General features: G+C 38.8%; 1 protein-coding gene across 1 annotated transcript in view; it reads left to right on the top strand.

Annotated features, from left to right (window-relative positions):
- Positions 1-902: 902 nt before the first annotated feature.
- LOC139128938 (receptor-type tyrosine-protein phosphatase T-like) overlaps positions 903-15,401 on the top strand; it is a 42,225-nt gene continuing 27,726 nt past the window's right edge. Inside the window, exon 1 of the mRNA XM_070694629.1 lies at positions 903-1,005. The gene's annotated coding sequence lies outside the window, so the exon portion shown is untranslated. The remainder of the gene's footprint in view (positions 1,006-15,401) is intronic.

Raw genomic sequence — 15,401 nt, forward strand, 5'->3', positions numbered from 1 at the left:
TATACCATCAGTCATCAAGGATACTCTTCAGTTCCACATTTGTTTCTTCTGCAGGTATCAGCTAGAAATGGTTGCTGTTACAGTTTATGGAGTGGCATAGCCTTTACAGCGACACTTAGTTCTCCGGGTAAGTACGCTGGTTCGACGTTTTATGAATGTTTGTTTGCGCACATGAAAATTCAAGATATCAAACATGCACAAGGATAGGTTGGGAAAAAGTTATAAGCTTTCACAAAAGACAATTTTTGAGGAGGTCTAGCTTTTGACATAACACCTTAGCAATATCATTTACTGTATTTGTAAAGGTCAGAATATCAAAATAGCAAATCACAAAAAACAAAGTCCATTCCTGAATAATACGATTGTAATTTGTAAGGACTAATACCATAATGCAAATTCGATTTCATTTTTCCTACTGAGACATTTGATGTTAATACAAATTTTGTTTTGCATAGCTAAAACAACACATAAAAAAGTCAGTGATTTACATGCTGGATGTAGCACTTATAACAACTTGCATCTTTGTTATAGAGGTTGTTGTGTCGGGACTTATTCTCGTGTCTGCGGTGGTGTTTGACGATGTAATCGAATGACATGGCTCATCTCGCATGATCTAAACTTCAGTCTATCGTAATCAGCCATAAGTATACAATCCAACAATCACACAAACTAAGCAAACTTTCGTCTGGGCCGCACATTGAATCAGCGAAGTCCCTGTCATATCAACAATTTCATAGAATACGACGAAAGTAATCCGCACAATGAAAACAGTCTAGGAGTGCAACACCTGCATAATGGAAAAAGAAATACACGAAATATGCGATCCTCACACCTGACTGAATCATTTTGATATATATAGAGTCACAGATTTACATGTTATTTCGTTATAGCGACCCCTCCTAGTTCCGGATCATCTGCCGGCGGAATTGCATTTACTTCAATTATTTTGACCCTTGTTATCATACTTGTAATATTGTTCGTTCTCGGTAACCTATACACAAAACGGTAAGAACTAAGAATATATCATGCGTGCATTGATTGATAGATGGATGGATGGATGTGTATGTATGTATGTATGTATGTATGTATGTATGTATGTATGTATGTATGTATGTATGTATGTATGTATGTATGTATGTATGTATGTATGTATGTATGTATGTATGTATGTATGTATGTATGTATGTATGTATGTATGTATGTATGTATGTATGTATGTATGTATGTATGTATGTATGTATGCATGCATGCATGCATGCATGCATGTATGTATGTATGTATGTATGTGTGTGTGTGTGTGTGTGTGTGTGTGTGGTGTGTGTATGTATGTATGTATGTATGTATGTATGTATGTATGTATGTATGTATGTATGTATGTATGTATGTATGTATGTATGTATGTGTGTGTGTGTGTGTGTGTGGTGTGTATGTATGTATGTATGTATGTATGTATGTATGTATGTATGTATGTACGTATGTATGTATGTATGTATGTATGTATGTATGTATGTATGTATGTATGTATGTATGTATGTACGTACGTACGTATGTACGTACGTACGTACCTATCTATCTATCTATCTATCTATCTGTCTATCTGTTTATCTACTATGTTGTTGCTTTATTTATTTATTTATTTATTTATTTATTTATTTATTTATTTAACTATTTATTTATTTATTTATTTATTTATTTATTTATTTATTTATTTATTTATTTATTTATTTAACTATTTATTTATTTATTTATTTATTTACTTATTTTTTAAGTAATCATTTATTTCTTCATATGTTCGTTGTCAATATGTTTTTATATAACTTCGTGTGAACGTCGTTGTATATTTAAGCACTGGAAAATCATGGAAAGAAATATTTAAAAGACGTAGCAAGGACTTATCAGGTGAGCTTTTCTCATAAAGGATGTAAGTATGTCCTATATGGACAGTAAGTTACCTGCAGTATATAGTATTTGTATATATATATATATATATAGTGTGTGTATATATATATATATATATATATATATATATATATATTTATATATGTATGTATGTATGTATGTATGTATGTATGTATGTATGTATGACTCCAAAGAATATATATTAGTATATTATTTCAATCAAATTTAAATACATCAGTTACTCGTGTTTCATGCATCTCGTAGTGTTGATATTACTTATCGAACGTAAACACCACTTTAAACGGCAAGTAACGGGAGCAAGGGCGCACAATAAGGTATTACTGATGACACAGCCATTTGCCTAAACTTGGCGGAATGTTTTTAAGTCACGTGTAAACGACAGTTCATCAGGCAATTTACACTATCTGTAGCACTCTAGAGGGATTTTAGCATTAAATTTTTGAGCGATAAATTTTACATTTTCAAACCGTACTCGATGAATTGATTTCGGTGATATCTTCTGAAGGACGTCTAGGTTAACTGTGAATAGTTTTTAGAGAGAAAGGTTAACTGTGCCAGTTTCAGGCAGTCCACAGATCCGATCACGAGCGAGACGTACAACCCTTAATTGTAACACTGAGAACGTAGAAGCTTGGGATATAAAACAGTTGACATACAATGCAACACATCGATCTGTTAGATAAGCTAATTGTCGCTCCCAGCGAGCTAAAATAACAGTTGTTTAATAGTCCGAAACAAAAATACAGAAACGTATTGAAATTCAGTTAGTTTAGTTTTACATAAGAGATGGACCTGTACACACATCTTCTATAGATGAAACATCAGCTTCTGTAACAACTCTTCGATTTCAAGTTAAATTCAACTTATCAGATCCTGAAAGTAATGTATCAATAGTTAATATGGTAAGCTGAAACTTTAAGTGAAACACAGCTAAGTTAAGGAAAGGGGAGATTTTGATGTTGAGAGCCTCTATTCAATACTGTTACAAAATATTGGCTTCTTCTTGTCATCATCTGATAAAAAGTAAAAAATAAGCCAACTCTCATATGCTGAAACAATACAGTGTACACTCTACAATGTTTAACTAATAGTTTACATGCAATTGAACCTACTAAAAGACCGTATGTGTTGAGTGTACGTACTACTGAAAGAAAAGAGGGTTTCTTCTTAATGTAGTTTTGCTATTCCAAAGTACTATATAATACAATTAATTTCAAAGGATAATAATACTGATGCTTATAGTGGTTTGCGTTGCCCCATGTGCATTACACGATTTAAACATATTGTCTAAATCGAGGTGGTGCCAACACTATCAGGAGCAATTATCAGCTAAGCGGTAATATGGGTCGATCATAAAGGAATCAACTCTGCAAAAATTGAAACATTGTCAAGCAGGAGGTCAGACAGAGTCAAAACAACACCACCACACAAGTCCAAGCACTGTCAAAGTCATATCACTTGGTTTCAGGTGTAGTTGTTTTGACTACGTCGGACCTCCTGCAAGACAATATTCAACTTTGGCAGAGTTGATTTCTCTTTGATCAATAGATTGAATTCCAATGTCTAGTCCGCGTAATACCAATGCGTCAAAGTAACACTTTTCACTATTTTCGAGAGAAAACTTACCTTTCCGATCTTGCTTCCGCACGATCACGATTGCAGCGTGTGTTTACAAGAAATTTATAAAATGTCACAACTTACGTTTTGATGCGTGATGGGATAAGAAAGGTGACAAACGTAAACACCAAGTGTTTAGGAGTGCAACGCCTTGTTACAAACGATAACGTACTAACTAATCGATAACGTATCTAACCCGATAACACGTAGATAAATTTACCGATAACATATAAACTCAACCGATGACGTAATAACGATCTGACAACATGGTAACTTTTCTAACACATTAACGTAGTAAAAATTTACCGATAACATGGTAATTTTTCCTTACGATAACGCATTAAATCAACTAATAAAGTTTTTGATAAAGTGATTTATGCGAATAGATTCATAGAGAGAGCTCTATACTTGATCGATCGATCGATCAATCAATTGATCGATCGAAATATAGACTGATTGATCGATCGATGCATTGATCTATCTATCTATCTATCTATCTATCTATCTATCTATATATATACTATATATATATAATTTTTATATATATATATATATATATATATATATATATATATATATATATATATATATATATATATATATATATATATATATCTAAGTATACAGATGTCCTCGTAGGAAATTACAATGTTCGATGCTAAAGCAGAGCGTTATAAATAAAACACAAAATTACTTCAAGTACAAAGTAATGATATCTGTTACTTAAGTTGCATGCATCCTGCAATCATCAGACAGAAGACTGATGATCGCAGGATGTATGAAACTTAAGTAACAGATATCATCACTTTGTACTTGAAGTAATTTTGTGTTATATATATATATATATATATATATATATATATATATATATATATATATATATATGTATGTGTATATGTATATATGTGTGTCTGTGTGTCTGTGTCTGTGTGTGTATGTATATATATATTTGCGAGTAATTATTTTCCATTTTCTCATTTGTAGAGGATACGCAGGAGAGGCCTCAAGACGGATTTTCCAATGACGATGCTCGGTATGCCGATATAGATTACGTAATTCATGGATCCAAAGAACTTCCATCGTCTTCAAAACCTCAGAACATACAAACCGACAATGAAGAATCATTGTACACAGGTCTTGAAAGGGAAATGGTAAGATTGTTTAGCGTTCAATTGTGTTCATATTTCGTCAAAATGCCAATCACAAAGGAACAGTGCATGCGTGGGGAACATCAATTCATGTACCTAGGAATCGGTAGCAAGCATGCCTTACATTGTTGTATAGACACACTGTACATCCTGTAAGGCTATGCACATCACATCGGTTACTATCATAAACAAGTCAATGAAGTTCATTGAATTTGTATTTGATACTCTAATTGACTGTCCAATTGTGTTTTCCATGTATTCATCGATAAACTTTGTTAGAAAACTTTCTGAAATTATTGGCAGGTAATGAACATCGTATTGGTTACTATTATGAACAAGTCAATGAAGTACATATTGATTTGCATTACATACGCTTTTCAATTGTGGTGTTAATTCATATTCATCAATGAACTTTGGAAGATACAATATTGTTTTCATTGTATTCAATATGCTATTTGACTGTAACAAAAATGAGCAAATTTGTTGCTTCATTACAGCAGAGTGAGTCGGAGTACACGTCCTTGAACACTTCTGTGAGGAACACTGACACAACGGAGGCAGTATAATACCAAGAATTTCTCATAGACGTTGCTATAATTTTACCATATATCTTTGTTTGCCTGTGAAATTCAGACACAGGACTTTTATTGAACACAAAACTATTTTATCGCATTTGCTATGGTTTATCGCATTTTAACCGACATATGGTACATAATTAATTAGCGAAGAGGTCAACACATAAGACTTTCCTGCTAGACCACCAATTCAAAAAACTTCTTTACTTCTTCCCATGACGAGAAAATTCAATAACATTATGTTGTGAAACGTGATTGGGCAGGACACCCATCAGCATCGGGTATAATCGATTGTATTCTTGACGTACACAGAATTTATAGTATTCTTGATATACACAGGATTTATTAGATATTATTGTCACAGTTATATTTGTAATAATATTGTCTACTTGTTACTTTATCGTTCATATAAACTGGAAAAATGTCTATGATAAAGGTTATATCCCCTTTTTATCCAATTTTGGAGTATGAACAACTCTACGAGCGGTTCTAACAGGTTAAAAGGATATCTCCTTTTTATTACCTACTTGCGATTGCAAACACTAAAGAAGTTATCGCATTCATCATTTAGACGCAGGGGCAGTGTGAACTAATAAATATTCTTTAACGCTTACTTGAACATGTAATGATTCTGGTAACTTTTACCTAAACTGAGACTGGCAGGGATATCGAAAATGTTGTTCACATCTGAGCTCACAGATAGAGCATATCAATCGTTGGTATTTATTTATGTGTGTCCTTGATTGGAAACATTTATAATCATCACGGTGGGATACCAATTATACTCAGGCCTATTTGTATACAAAAAAGCTACATACGTAATCGATGGCAAATGAGCAAAGACGCTAATTGTGTTGTATGAACATGCTTTCGAAAGTTTATTAATCGCAATATTCTACGAGCTTGTTATCATAAGACTAAATAAATTAAAAAGAAAATTTCACTTGATTGTTTCGTACCGTGTCAGTTATGAATATATATTGTTACATTTATTGATTGAAAGATGTATTGATGTTTATGATTGTATGAATCCTTTTATTTTTTTATTCATACCTATTGGATGATTGAATGACCATGTATAGTATAATGGCCCATGCTGCGACAATGCAAAAGAGGACGACAACGGACGACGACCTCACTCTCTACCAAGTTACACCTTGACGTGGTAGAAGCTGTATCTCAGGCGATGGCGTCTGTCTAGTATGTCTACCAACAAATAAAGTCTACATCGTTGACCTACTTAGGGAACTAACACAATTAACGGCAGGGAGTTTGAAGAGAAAATGGGAGAGGCACAAACTACTTGAAAATTCCAGGTTACCATGAATTTGCCTCCAACTTTTCATTTTAATGCACATCTTACCGTCATGTCTCTCAGAATGGGGCAGACAACAATTCTAACTCTAACCCTAAACCGGTTTTCTGAGTTTATCCAACGAAACAGCTATGTTTCAATGACTGACGATCTAAAATTTGTGTTTGTGAACACTATGATGCTGATTGTAAGAGTGTGGAAATGAGAAATGACAGCAAGAGTTGACGGATACTCGATGGGCGAAGAAAAAGTAAGTTCAGGCAAATTAATCAATGTAACAGATATAGCTTGTTTTATATTGATTATTTTTCCACATTTAGCCCGGGAGGTTTATATGCATAATACATTGATATATTTCGATGAAATTTCAATATTATATTTTTTGTACACCAAACCACTTCTCTTTACCTTTTTCTAACGACTTAAATTTACGCAAGTTGCAAAACATATACAGATGCACTCAAGGAATAAAATTGCCCATAGTTTGTGCCATCAACAGCCATGCATGGTGAAATGAAATTTCTTACTCACGCACGCCCTCCTATTTAAAACATATTCCTGTGAGGTAAATTCCTGTCAATTATCAAACAGATATAATTCCACAGATAAAGCTAGTTTTGTATTGGAAAATGTTTTTCATAGTTTGCACCATAGACAACCATTTTAGGTGAAATTCCAAAATGAAATTTCAAGTATACAAATGCCCTTCTAATCACCATATTCTAATGTAGTACTTTCATATCAATTGTCAAACATGTATAAATGCACATTTATAGCTGGTGCTGTATCGAAGAAATTGTGAACTTGCTCCATAGACTGTCGTGAATAGTGAAATGACAGTTTAAGGTGAAATTCAGAAATCAGATTTCTTAACGCCTGCCAAATCACCATATCCTAGTAAATGCACAAATCTCTATCAATTGTCAACTATGTAAAACTCTGCGCAGATATAGCCAGTTGCATTAGTAAACATGACTTTCTTAGTTTGCACCAAAAATGATAGATATCAAGATAATCTCATATGTGTATAGCCTTTATTACACGGGAAGTTACAGAACTGTGGGTGCACAATAGGGGATTACTGATGTCGCACCTTTGTATGTGCTGGGCTAGAGTGTTTGAATTCTCATGTAAACGATTGTTTATCAGGGTTCAGGGGGGAAACACTATCTGCTACACACTGGGGGTGGTCGGAGCATTCAGTTATAACACCTTCTGTTTGAATATCACGGTCACACTTTACAAGGTTTTGTCTCCACTGGTAAAATCGCGGTCCTCAATGTGATCATTCCGTGGCCCGGAGAACCATAGTAAACATCGTTGCGTCAGCCTAACAGTCAGTGTGAACATCGAGTGGACATACAGTTTCCTTATATTATTACAGGATTTTGACAGTTATATTTATAAACAATTTATTTGTTTTAATAATTGAATGATTCACAGACAACATTTTCGCCTGTTGTTTGGCAACATAGTGCTGACAGTGTCCACAACCTGAAGCGAGTTGGCACACTATGCCAAGGTGACTGGACGCCGGCCATAATAGTGACAGCGAGAATCTTGGCCGCGGAATGATGTCATTAACATGTAATATAATTACCTACCAAGTTCATATTTCACCATTAGGTCAAGTTGGTTAAAACTAGTGAAGCAAAACATGTCCCACATGATGCATTTTAACAAAGGGATTTGTAGATTTGAAGGCCCCCGAAGACAGTGATACTGTAAACATGATTTTTACAGACTAACATAACAAGCCCATTGGGTGAAAATACATATGGTTTTGGCTCAATACCGCCTTTTACCTACTTGGCAGATGGGGAAGTGATACTGTCTGGCAGGTAAAGGGTTAAGGTGACATGATCATGGATGTTATATCATTGGTGACATGTACATTGTGCGATAGCGAGGTGAACTCTGACCTCATACGAAACAGCAAAGCATTATAATGTAGATATTATGGGACAAGAAAAGCAGAAATAAGACTTGTGTCTTTCATGTACTGAAACTTTGAATAAAAGTCATACGTCACAGGAGAACAAATTATGAGTCAAAATGCAGAACTAAAAGTGTCGTTCATGTATAGTGAAACTTTGGATATCGGAGAAGTGGATGACAAATACCAACTTCGATAATTTGTTTTCACCTCACTATTACGCAAGAAGCTGCGGGTAACCCGATACCTCGCGGTTCAGAACTAGTCTATACTCTCTATGAAAACTTTTCTGTTTGTGCTATTTTGAACTTCTGATCTGGTGGCGAAAAATTCGAAGCTACTAGCATTTCGCTGCTGTTATAATGGAAAAGTCAGATACGTATTGTACTCTTAGACTACTTATCGGCAATCGACCGTCATATTTGTCACGAATCGACTGACTGTGATCCACGAAAACGAACGAAATGGATAATGCAGTTAGGGATTTCAACGATGTAACGAATGCTTGAAATATACAAAAAAAAAACAGATACATATCAACAACTCGCTTTTGTTAAAACGAAATGCAGCACTAAAACAAAAGTCAAAATAGACATTGAAAAATAATTTTCCCGGGTAGTATCGAAGACTCAACCGATTCGATCAGTTGTCCACGTATATAGTTTACACCTACTTCCTCTGAAATGGCGTACGTCATTTTCATCGTATTTTACGACTGAGAAAAGAAACCCGTTGGCTTACGGAAAGAAGGCTGATCCCTCCGTGCTATATATTTGCTTCGACCATCCGGAGTAAACATTGCTTGAACCATATGATGAATTTGAATAATTATGATTGGAACTTTTGTGACATTTACAAATAGGGGTCAAATATCGTTCAGAAAACACGCTGTCGAAACATAACCGTTCTCTAACAAAAACAGAAGACATTTTAAACTTATTTGCCACTAATATTTAGTCGCTTAATATTCACAGACATCATATGCAAGATTCAATGACTCTGAAGGCCTTAAACATACAAAATCATGTGATTAGTAGTGTAACTTTTTTACCTTTGGGTGGACTTAAGATATTTCGGCTTTTCATACAGGAGGTTCCTGTTTAACTCCTGTTTTTATGTGTTGTGGTATACATTCTTGCAAACAGAGGGGGCCTAAGAAAATTTGGAAAATTAGGTAAGGTTACAGAACCGCTAAAACTGGACGAAACACTTTTCTTTTCACCCCGGTCGTCAATTGTGCTCGTTCCCTAAACATCTAAGGGGACGTTCACCTAGGATGAATTTTACATATGTGGTAGCTCTGTGGTCATCTACCCAGGAAAAACTATTTTCACCATTTATAACTCGCGCGATTTTTTAAAAAAAAACGATAAAAATTGTACAGGAAGTTGCCCATGTAATTTGAATGTTGGGAAAAAGCTCCAATCTTGGAGCTTGTATCATGTAATATGGAAGGGACCATCTTCGGACGGGTATGGCCCGACATTGTCCACTCACAGTAACACAGTAGTAAACAGCAACACAAAATCTGACAGTGGACAGTTTATTATAAGCGATTCATCGTTTATGCAAGGGTACTAAGTATAAACAAAAGTTATGTAAATACGCACAGCCTGGTTTAAGCATGGGTGAGTGGACAATGCCATATCCATGGAAAGGTGGTCCCTTTCATATGACATTATGGCTAAACACAAAGCAGAGATTACCTTTTTGAGGGAAAAATTCTCTCTTAAAAAGCATAGTCTACCATATGGAATCACAAGCAATGTGAAATGGAAACTACTAATCTGGAGGATGTGCACAGTGTCACTGTGCCCTAAAAACTTCCTGTACTTCATAAACATATTTCTAAACAGCGTCCTCCTAACCCAACAAAACATTATGTTCTGCTTATATGTTGTCACTTGAGGAACATTTTTAGGGACATCAGATAATAAGCTAAAACGGCACAACTTACTGCAGCCCCTGCGAACAGTTACTATGCTAAACTTGGCCTTAAACAGATGACCTATATGTATACCTTGTTTACAACTTAACTGATTGTACCCAAAGGCCATTTAGGCAAATAAACTTCATACGTCCAAAATCTCTGGATGATTGCTGGAGAGCCTGTTTTTAAAGTAGCAGTAATGCACTGAGATTGATAAAGGAAGGTTAAGATATTGTCACACTGCCAAACCAATAAACACAGCAGATGTCCCTATAAATTGACTATACTTAAAAGGGGAGGCTTGCTTACAACATTTGACTCTGTACCATGCACTTTGCACAGTTGCTGTGCACAGTACTAAATTTGGGTCTTCAACTGGTAAGTAGATTTCAAACATCTGAAACCTTTGATTGGTTATTGAAAGGCCTGCCTTTGTAAATATATGTGCAAGATATAGCAGGATAGATAAGCCATTACTATAACTTGGAAGTCTTGATCAAGAGAGGACAAACATATATCCTAAAGAATGGCCGAAAACAAAAATCATTTGTACACTTTATAAAGTTGATGTTGTTGATTGTTGCCTTGTAGCCCTAGTGTCTGATGCAGCATTGAATATGCTGAGTGCCAAGTAGCAATGAAGTTAGCTGCTTTCTTCTTTTTACAGTTTATTCCATGAGCCATACCTGTAGGTGAAAACAAAGGGAAAACTAGGCAGAAAAAGAATTCGACAAAGTCTCGATAAAGTGGTTGCATTATACCTATTACATAGCTAATAGGTTGAGTGGTAGACAGAAGCAAACATGGGAAATTCATTAAAGGAGCCTGAGCAGTACCATGCTGACACAAACTCCCACATATATGACAAGCGGATGAAATGACACTGCTACTGATCCAGCCGATTCAACAATGTGGGGAAAAACGCACAGCCGGAAAGCAAATTCCACAAAGGGAAAACGCTGTACGCACAGCAACACCCTACATAGTGGACCGGCACAGCCGAATCCAACCAAGAGGGGAAAACCCAGCTGAAAACCCACTAAATTCCACAAAGGGAAAAAGTGAAAACGCTGTAGACACAACAACACCCCACATTGAGAACCTGTAATGGGCTGCAAGCCCAGCAAAATCCTGCTTAATAGGAAGCAATGAGCAGGACTGCCATACAAAATTCGCATGTCTCAGTCTGACACCACTTTGCTGCTGCAAAAGTTCGACCACAGTGATGAAAATTATATCAGCAAACTTTATGAAGTAAATTCTTGACAAATGTGATCTGGCTAATCTTGAATACATTACTAATAATGGTAATTGAAAACTCACTAGTTGAACCCCACTGCTGGGCGACAAGTCTCTCGCGTACATGAAGTCCACTGCGAATTTATAGTATCTCTACTACTACAGCTCTCATAAACTTGAACTGACAGAAATTACTTCACATATAACCCTCAGACTGACTGCATATGAATGCTCCAAAAGTAGTGCATGCGTCATTCGCCTCAACAAACTTGTTTTACTCGTGGGTGAAAACCAGTATCATATACTACTTTACCCAATTTGTGGATAAGTTAATTGTTACCTACATAGAGTGATGTCGGCGTGACTTTACATCTGCCGTTTGATTAAAAGGACCGCGTTATGGATAGTGTTCTGCAGATGTGCCTATTGTTGCTGCTGTGGTGTCTCAAGTAAGCTGTTTTGACTGTGAAGAAGCTGAAAGTAGAAGCTGATGACAAAGCTGCTGTTAACTGTCTGCTGCTGAAGACAACTACCATTGGCTGGAACCATACCTGGTAACTGCTCTTTTACTTGTGGCACTGGAGCTAGCTGCCTTCTTCTACGCTACCTTTTTTCTTCAAGCCATGACTATAAGCTAAGAAGAGGAAAACTAGGCAGAAAAGGAAATTACCTGAGTTCCACTTAAGGGGTTAGCCTACAATAAACCCAACACTTCCAAACTTATGACAGCTGGTCACATCCTTCACCATTGCAAATCTAAGACAACAAACTGAAAATGCGCCGTTCCCTCAATTTGACATGTGCGTGACTACAGGTAAGGAGAAAAACAAAAGCTGTTGTTGGGCTGTAAGCACAGCAACAAGCCACGTGGGGAGTAGTATGTAGCAAGATTCACACACATGATTCCCATGCCCTGGTCTGATGCCACTCTGTCGACATTTCGACCGGACCACAACTAAAATTTCAAAAAAAAATGATGCGAATGCTCAACAAGCGCGAAGTAGAGCACGCCGTACACTCCGAAAGTCTCGGGGAATACCCAGCTCGTTAAAATGTACCCCGTCCCTGTGGAATACTTGTAGCGATGACCGCCATAACCCGACATGTGACCCAAAAAGTGTAGTATGAATGAATGCATCCCCCAACGGCCCCTGCTGATCGCCAAGGGATACGGCAGCCCCCCTGCAAAGCAGGCCACGAGATCACTCCTGAACGCACTAGAACCCTGACTAAACAACACCGTAAAGATGTAGCTCTAAGCACACCGCATCTATCTATCTATAATATATCTAGGTTTACTAGACTCATCGGAGCAAGACACAACTGTCTGAACAGACGTACCATTCCTGTTCTGGAGAGTACATCTTGCTCTACGGTGAGTATATATAACTCGGCGATCACAACACTGGCGCTGCGAGCATAAGCTCCGAACCAGACGTTGGGTGCTAGCCACTTTTTCTAATTTCCGCACGAGGCAATTCAGAGTTAGACTCGTCCGTCGTGCCCGGGGGGTTCACCCCGAGGTGGCTAGAGAAGATCAGAAATTTTAGACCACAGGCTGACTTTTTTGACATGATCACCTATGGGCCGAGGACAGCAAGTGCCCAACGTAGGGAAGGTCACACCCTTGACTATGACACCAGGGGAGGGGATGATTGGGCGACAAAAACAACCCGGGACTGGGATGAAGAAGATTCCCTAGCATCAGTCCCCGTCCTTGAACTAACCCAGAGAGAAGATAGGCTAAGCCAAACCTATGACAGCAGTATGAAGAAACGAGTCAAGCAAAGGCTAGAAAACCAGGACATGGGTGACGAACAACCCTACAGGGAGGTAAGGATGGGACGAAGGGTTAACCCCTCCCACTATCCGTCCGATGATGATTTCCTGTCTGATGGCGATGACTGGCGCCCTCACCGCTCAAAGAGGGAAGAGGGGGAATGACGTCGCCACAGCGCAAAGCCTCGCTGAACAGCTGACGCGGATTTTTTGTCGAGAAGAAAAACTTATGGGTCCTTTAGGGAACCAGACGGCAATGACGGTGAGGAAATCATTTATCGTTCTGAGAGGCGAACCCGGCGCATGGACCAACCTTACTCCCGTGACTCCAATGCATACCGCACTCTGCCGCAACCCTATCCCCTGATTCAAAGGAGGGACTCCCCAGATAGGAAAACCCGCCAAAGACGTAGCAGGGCCAGGGAGAGCATGGGTAGAGACCAGCCCCGTCGGGCGATGGCGTGGGGCCCTCCCATAACTAGAGGGAGCCCGCGCTATGGCACAAAGGGGAAATGGCCCGTGCTCGACTCCGATTCAGAGGACACCAATGAAGATGTGCCCCCATCTACCCACTGAGATAGAGAAGCTCCGCTCAAGCGGGTTACACTGCCAAAGACGCTTACTTTCTCGGGAGAAAAGGAAAGGAAGTGGGGCGTTTTCTATACTAAATTCGACTCCTTCGCAAAAGCGCACTATTGGACAGAGGAGGAGCGGAAAAATTACCTGTGCTGGTGTTCAGAAGGTCATGGAGTGAGTACTACAGACTACTTATCGAGCGAGAAGGAAAAACATCAGTTAAAAGGAGCTAATAAAGAAACTAGAGAAGCGCTTCGGGTACCAAGAACTCCCCGAAGCTGCGCAACTTTACTTCCGGCAGTCCCAACAGGTGCCTGACGAGACCCTAGAGGAGTGGGCGGACAGTGTGCTTTCACTGGCAACGCGGGCTTTCCCAGACTTCTCGGATCATACCGACAGGCAGGCGATCATGACATTCTGCACTGGCTGTATTGATAGGGAGGCCGGAAGGGAAGCCACTGCTCAGCGACCGTCAACGATGGATAAGGCCATTGACGAGGTTCGTGTACGCCAGTACATAAACCTCGAAGTTTATGGCAAAAGGTCCACAAAGCGCGAGGATTGCCGAGTTACATCAGACCATGACAGCGACAACGAAAAATTCAATGTGTGTTATACCTCCAAAGACAAACGACGGAGGTTGAACTCGCCTGACTACCATCGTGACAGCTTGGAAAGGCAAAAACCTGACACCAGCCCGAACTCCGACTGACGCTTTGCCTGCCTCGAGGAACATATGGCAAGGGTTGACACTGAGGTCACTCAGATCGGCGCCCTCAATAAGACCTTGGAGGCGCTTACCAAACAGATGACCAAACTTATGCGCACAATGACACATTTGTCCAGGCCGCGGAGTAGATCACCCTCACGTGGGCGCGCTCAGTGTTTTGGCTGTGGCGAAGTGGGGCATTTCCGTAAAGACTGCCCCCAACGTAAGATGCCAACAACACAAGAAAAGAAAGTCACTTTCAGTGAAGGGTTAAACGAGGCTGGGTCAAGGGGGCCTAGGCTTGACCCAAAACAACACTGCAGGCCTATCGGATGCTACACCGCCTGTACCTCTGCCAATCTCACAACTTTGTGAGGAGAGCTGGGAGGACATAACCCTAACACGCACGAGTCAGGAGGAGGTTCAGGTGCAAACAGAAAGTGGGACTGAATCTCGGACCCACACCAGCCAACTTGACACAGGGGATGTATCCGATACCTCAACTTACGAGGAAACGGAAGTCCCAGAGATGCCTGTGGAGGAAATTCCGATGGAAGAGACCGTTTAGTATTTCTGGACAACCGCCCCAGAGGAGCCACCATGGGACTTGGATTGCGACAATTTAGACCAGGACACGTCACCAGTTACAGCGACCGA

The sequence above is a fragment of the Ptychodera flava genome, unplaced genomic scaffold (assembly GCF_041260155.1).
Source record: "Ptychodera flava strain L36383 unplaced genomic scaffold, AS_Pfla_20210202 Scaffold_79__1_contigs__length_559180_pilon, whole genome shotgun sequence".
Lineage (NCBI taxonomy): Eukaryota > Metazoa > Hemichordata > Enteropneusta > Ptychoderidae > Ptychodera > Ptychodera flava.